Source organism: Alexandromys fortis, unplaced genomic scaffold, assembly GCF_014885135.2.
Source record: "Alexandromys fortis isolate MF-2015 unplaced genomic scaffold, M_Fortis_MF-2015_v1.1 scaffold_12, whole genome shotgun sequence".
Lineage (NCBI taxonomy): Eukaryota > Metazoa > Chordata > Mammalia > Rodentia > Cricetidae > Alexandromys > Alexandromys fortis.
In genome coordinates this window covers 5724635-5731588 of record NW_026067937.1, presented here as the reverse complement: position 1 = coordinate 5731588, position 6954 = coordinate 5724635, and the positions used below count along the sequence as shown (strand labels likewise).

The 6954-nt window shown below is 44.9% G+C and overlaps 1 long non-coding RNA gene across 1 annotated transcript in view; it reads right to left on the bottom strand.

Moving 5' to 3' along the window:
• LOC126504689 (uncharacterized) overlaps positions 1-6180 on the bottom strand; it is a 6988-nt gene extending 808 nt beyond the window's left edge. Inside the window, exon 1 of the long non-coding RNA XR_007592679.1 lies at positions 5927-6180. This is a non-coding gene — a long non-coding RNA (uncharacterized lncRNA). The remainder of the gene's footprint in view (positions 1-5926) is intronic.
• Between the last annotated feature and the right edge of the window lie 774 nt (positions 6181-6954).

The following is a 6954-nucleotide window of genomic DNA, read 5'->3' as shown; positions in this document are numbered from 1 at the left end:
AAATCCCCAATTAGCTTCAAATTCAGAGGTAAACTCTTAGATCTCATTAAAAATTTGGAAGATTGGCCTCCCTTTACCTAGTTTTATCCTTTTAAACAATGGAAGACTGATCCTATTTTACAGAATTCATGCATTTTCCTACTTCCTGAATACAAGAAAGCAAAGAAAACTGTCTTTCCTCCATACTAGTAACTGAACCCAAGACCTGTGCCCTTCCATAGAGTTCTACTCATGGTTGAATTTTCTTAATCAAATACCTAGGGTGGATAGAAAAATCAAACAAATAGGGCCCATGACACACCTGTACTTATAGCTACTGAGGAGGCTGAAGGAGGACAGATTAAACCCAGGAACTGGATACCAGTGTCCATAACAAAGAGACCACTGACTCAATGAGAACTACATTTAAGACATTTTAAAAATTTGAATATTTCATACACGTATATAATGTTTTTTGATCAACCTTGCCTATAACCTCACATATTCCCATCACTTTTGCTCAAAATATCCCTACTGAGTCAAAAAATATGTTTAACCCTAAACTCAGCAATCTGCCTGTCTTTGCCTCCCAAGTACTGGGATTAAAGGCATGTGCTACTACCACCAGGTTCAGATATACAGTTGTTGTTGTTGTTGTTGTTGTTGTTGTTGTTCTTCTTCTTCTTCTTCTTCTTCTTCTTCTTCTTCTTCTTCTTCTTCTTCTTCTTCTTCTTCTTCTTCTTCTTCTTCTTCTTCTTCTTCTTCTTTTTTCCTCCTCCTCCTACTCTTCCTCCTTCTTCTGGTGCAGGATAATTGTCTATGTTCTGTCAATCATGTTTTAAATAAATGCTGATTGGCCAGGCAGGAAGTAGAGGCAGGTCAACCAGACAGGAAGTAGAGGCGGGGTGATGAGAACAGGAGTATTCTGGGAAGAACGAAGCTCTTTTGGCACTTCTGCCCAGATCACCAAAGAAGCAGGATGTGACCTACCCCTCTGAGAAAGGTACCGAGCCATGTGGCTAATATAGATAATAACAATGGGTAAATATAAGTTACAAGAGCTAATAAGTAGCCCGAGCTAATGGGCCAATCAGTTATGACCTAATGTAGACTCTCTGTGTGATTTTCTTTGGGGGTACTGGGCAGGACAGAAACCCCAACAAGCAGGTTCCTCATGTTACATTCTTTTTTAGTTCTGACTCTCCTTTACTGGCTTTTAAATAGACAGCCACTACTCTGTTATCTTATCCAGAAGTTTGTTTGTTTAGTGCTAGAATCTTACTATATTGCCCATGCTTGCCTGAAACTCCAAATGAGTCTAAAATGGCCGCAAACTCAAGATCTTTCTGCATCAGGTCCCTGACTGCTGGGATTTGGGATTATAAACACAGATCGCTAAATCCATCTAAAAGATCTATGGGTTCTGTCTTCATCCTTGTATTTGGCTACTTCAGAAAGGTGTAGGTATCTTAGCAAAATTCAGTGTTAACAAGCAGCACTATTTTCTCATAAACACAGCAAAGACCTTCAAACTCTTTAGCTGCGGTTGCCTTTCCCCAGGTATCTGGTGCTTAGGATTATAATTCCACCTTGTTTGTAAACTGCCTGCTTTCTAATACTGCTATTCCTAGTTTATAAACAACAACCTGAGGTTCAAAGAGGTTGAGTGATGTACCTAAGGTCACGTGTCTACTGAGTGGCAAAATCCGGCTAGAACTCATGTTCATTTGGCAATAATACATGTGAAGACTTGAACTCATTGGGATATGCTGACCATTCCATTGTGTAGGTAACTTCAGTGATGCTATTTGCACCCCTAAAGAGTGGAGTATCCCCAGAATCTCAGTGGTCATCTGGCTGCAGAGTTCCAATCTTCCTTTTGGTGTGTCTTGAACATTGGTTCAAGAATGTTGCTGTACTTTGGGCTGGAGAGATGGCTCAGAGGTTAAGAGCATTGCCTGCTCTTCCAAAGGTCCTGAGTTCAATTCCCAGCAACCACATGGTGGCTCACAACCATCTGTAATGAGGTCTGGTGCCCTCTTCTGGCCTTCAGGCATGTACACAGATAGAATATTGTATACATAATAAATAAATGAATAAATAAATATTTAAAAAAAAAGAATGTTGCTGTACTTTGTTTCTCGGCATGCTTGCATCTCATCTTTATTATAAAGAAGTTGACACTTTCCAGGAAGCTGATTGCTCTTTGTTGATACCTTTGGCCCTTAACTGACACAATGGCAGTGGATTCCATCTGCTTCTGTGCCAGTGGTAGTAGCTACTGCCCTTGTGTGTGTTTGTCTGTGTGTGTGTCCTGCCCCAGGGCGGTGTCCTGCTTCTGCTTAGATGTCATGCAGGCTCCTGATAATATAATATTCAGCATACATCCTACAGAATTGCTGCAGCTCCCACTGCCCCTTGGGCTGTGCTGAGCCCGCCCAGTGCACATCTGGGGAAGGGAGGGGCCTAAGTGCAGCTGCTTAGCCTGATGGGACGGTCCTGGTCTGTGCGGAAACAAAGCGCCTTGTGCGGACTCTGATTTGTTTTTCACACAGCTCTCACCTGTTTGTTACATTACCCCTTCTGTGAAGTATTTGAATAAGCTGAGGAGAACAGAGGATGACATAGCATACTCTCATCCCCAGGTAAGCTGGTCCTCCTCCAAAGGAAGGATGCCATTCTCGAGGTTTCATATTTCAAATTTCAGTACACATGTCCGCCCCTGGAGCCTTTAATTTGGGCTAGTTTTATGGCTAAGCTTGGAACTGAAACTGTCCAGATTTCTAGCCTGCTGCTTCAGCCTTCCAATCACGTCTCCTACTAAGAAGGCTGAGCTCCCAAGGGAAGCAGTTTGTGGATAACTTCCAGCACCTATTGGTATCTCAAGAAAGCTCACAAGGCCCACAGAAGGCGGAGAGCATCAGTATCATCTCTGTACTGAAAGAAAGCCCAATTTATGTGGAGGAACAAAGAGTATACAGAAGGATAAATTCCAGGTGGAATAACTCTGCTAGACAAACACCCCCGCTACAGTGATGACTGCCTGCTCACTCAGAGGTAAAGCAGGAGAGAAAATAACAGCACAGACTGTATCACCCAGGTAGCAGATGTGAGCAGGGAGAATGCAGCTCAAAAGCTAGCAAGGAACCATGTGATCGACTGACTCTGAAAAGGAACTTTACACTAATGTGGAATGATGCAGACATCCAAACACTCTCCTCCCCTCCCCATTTTAAAAACATGATAAAGCTGGACAGTGGTGGCGCACGCCTTTAATCACAGCACTGGGGATGCAGAGGCAGGCGGATCTCTGAATTCAAGTCCAGCCTGATCTACAGAGTGAGTTCCAGAACAGCCAGGGTTATACAGAGAAACCCTGTCTCAAAAAATCAAAAATAAACAAACAAGTAAATAAAATAAAAACATGATGAGGTGTGGTGGTGTTTAGATGGGCCAGGAAGAAAGCATATGAATAACACATCTCTGGATAACATCAAAGAAAGAACAAAGAAGAATTAGGAGCTTCCTGCGTCAGGATTACTTCACATACATTACTTTCAATTTTCTTATTAATCCTTTGATTCTTTATTGGGTGTAGGCAATAAAAGCATGGTGGCATTTAATCGCAGCATTCAGAGGCAGAGGCAGGCAGATCTCTCTGAGTTTAAGGCTAGCCTGATTGTACATAGCAAGTTCCAGGCCAGTCAAGGCTACAAATAAACAAACAAACAAACAAACAAACAAACAAACAAAATGACTCATAACACTATAAGAGGAAGAGCTGGGATCTGAGCCCAGGTAGACTTTGGGTACCACTCTATATTGCTTTAAAGTGGACTGATGTCTGTAACCACACAGTTCCAAGACTGGAAGTGTGATTGCAAGCTGTTTATACCAGGTCCCTTCTCCTCTAACCTCCCTGACCCAATGCAAAAGACAGCCATTCTTCCTTGGCTTTGCTGTGGAGATCTGCAAGAGGACACAGGCGACACTGTTGTGGGGTATCCAGCAGAGAAGACTTCTAGGACACGGGTTTAAAGCAACAGAATGTCTTTATTAGCTGGCTAACTACTGCACTGGGTGTTCAGGATCTCAGTGTAACCCTGAGCCTGTCTCAGGATGATTTTTTAAGCACATAACCATGCCCTAGGTTGACATACTTCAGTTAACAAGAACAGTTAACCAGAAGTGGAACTACAGAAGCTAAAAAGCTTGAGGATTTCCCAGAATTATATGGACTCTGATGGATTAGGTCTTTGTTTTAGTTTTGGCAGGAGGTGCTGTGTAGTGCTGAGTTTTACAGCCTGAATGGCACTCTCATCATGGAGTCTGCTGTGCTAAGGTCCATGGGCCTACTAAGGTCTAGGGCCCTGTTACAGATACCATTTAACAATAAAACAGGACTCCTGCCCTCTCTCACAAATGTAACAAGTCTTTCTCGGTCTTCATCAGCCAGCTCCCAAATCATGACATGGAGACTTATTGTAAACTATGAAAGCTCAGCCAATAGCTTAGGCATGTTTTTAACTAACTCTTATAACTTAAATGAACCCAATTCTGTTAATTTATGTGCTGTCATGTGGTCTAGCTGTTGACTCCTCCCTTCTTCATCCCCTGTGCCTGGAAACCCTGCCTGGCTAGTGCCTGTTCCAGCTTTTTATTGAGCCAATCCGAATGACACATCTTCACAGAGTACAAAAAGATTATTTCACAGCACACAAGTTTGTCTTGAACATTGGTCTTGTCCAGTTTCGAGGTCCATCTCCTACCCTTTATTCCATCTCCTGTCCTTCCTGGAGAGTTCCCATCATCCTCCTTTCTCTCCCTTGCTTGCCTCCCTTGGCTTTCCTGCATGCCAGGCACAGCTCTCCTCCCTGAGAGCATAAATTCCATCTCCTTCCTGACTGTGTTGCTTCTGTATCTTAGACCTCTCTGGCTCAGCTCAGTCCCTGGCAGAGTCTGCCCCCAGCCCTTCCACTCCAACGCAGGACGGTTACCGTCCCACCTTCTTTCAGTGCCCAACACTCCTGAGTGGGAAAAGCCCTGGTCAATCAATGTCTATGTGACCCCACATCAGTGTGCATGCACCAGGGTTGCAAATGTAAGTCAAGAAAATAGAGTTTTTTTTTAAAGTTTATTACCTGTATTATGTACATAATACAACACACTAGTGGCAGCCAGACGACAATTTCTTGCAGGAGTTACATCTCCCCTTCCACCATGTGGGTCCTGGGAATCGAACTCAGGTCACCAAGCTTGATAGCTGGTGCCTTTACCTGCTGAGCCATCCTCTTAGTCCCCTCTATGGAGTTCTGAGACCCTGAGACAAGAGGCCCCGTACGATGTGTTCAGTGCAGTCACAGGGAGATGGCCTCCTCTGAGGCTGGGGAGGCTGTGAGAGGTGGTGTCGTGGCTAAGGTGAAGTCTTACCTGAATTTAAAAGAATGCGTAGGAGTTTCCAGAATCTCCCACCAGCTGGGTTGCTATGGTTATAGCTATAGTAGGGACTGAAACTTAAGGAGTAAGAGGGCAGGAGAGGTGAGAAAGAGCAAGGGAGACTACTTTTTTTTTTTTTTTTTTTTTTTTTCCGAGACAGGGTTTCTCTGTGGCTTTGGAGCCTGTCCTGGAACTAGCTCTGTAGACCAGGCTGGTCTCGAACTCACAGAGATCCGCCTGCCTCTGCCTCCCGAGTGCTGGGATTAAAGGCGTGTGCCACCACCGCCCGGCAAGGGAGACTACTTTAGGAGTTTCCTAGTCTCAATGTTCACAATCTTAAGGTGGAGGGAAAGTTCTATTTTTCACTAGTTCTTCCACTAACAGGGGTTAACTTTTCCTTTTCAGAATAAGAGATTATTGTGTAAATAATTATTGTTTCCCATGGCAACGGCTATGTATCAAAAGTAGTTACAATGTGTCAGTGGATTTTGTGTGCATGGGTTCCTCTTACCGGATTCAATCTTTTGTAGGCTTCCAGGCTCTGTTGTTCGAGGCTCCCCCTGCTGGTTATAACGGGAACTTCCGAAGTCTGTTTCTCCTTGTCCGTAGGCTGTTCCCATCTGTGTATCCTGGAACCCAAGGGCATGAATAGGTATCCTAAGATAGCAAAGCGCAGGCTGTCTTGGTTCTGTTTCACTGGGTTGACATCAGTGAAGGGTGCGGAGCGTGGAGGAAGCTGGTCATTCTAGACCGCAGCCAAACTGAGGACCGGGGCTCCTGCTCTCTGCTGCCACAGGAACCATTGTGGTCGGTGAAATCCGCTGCAGATGCGGTGGTTGACCCTGACAGCGGCTTGCACCCCCGCCCCCAGGCCATATCCACAGAGTGGACCCACAAAAGAGGTTCTCATTTTATCTTATTCCTTCCTGGAGTCGTGGCCTCAGAAAGCTTGCCAGGCTGCTCCAGGATGGGAATCTGGTCCCCATTTCTCTTCCCAGCTGCACCAAATGGCAGCCTTAGGTGCTGGCGTGGAGCTGACCCCAGCTCCCCAGCTCCCCACTAGTGTTTTTTCACGAGAAGGTGCTGCTTCACGTGCGTTCTGTCGCGAGTCCTTTGTCACTGCTAAGGAGCAGGGTCACTGGGGATTGTTTTAACCACCGTCTTATTTATTAAATGAGCTAGCTGTCTTAATCAGGGTTACTGTTGCTGTGATGAAACACCATGACCAAAATCAACCTGGGGAGGAAAGGGTTTATTTGGCTTACATATCCAGAATCACCATCCATTGACGGAAGTCAAGGGAGGAACTCAAACCAGGCAGGAACCTGGAGGCAGGAGCTGATGCAGAGGCCATGGAGGGAGGCTGCGTACCAGCTTGCTCATTGTGGCTTGTTCAGCCTGCTTTCTTACAGAACCCAAGACCACTAGCTCAGGGGCACCACTCACAACGGGCTGAGTCCTCTCTCATCAATTACCAATTAAGAAAGTGTTCTACAGGCTTACATATAGTCCAGTCTTATGGAGACGTTTTCTCAATTA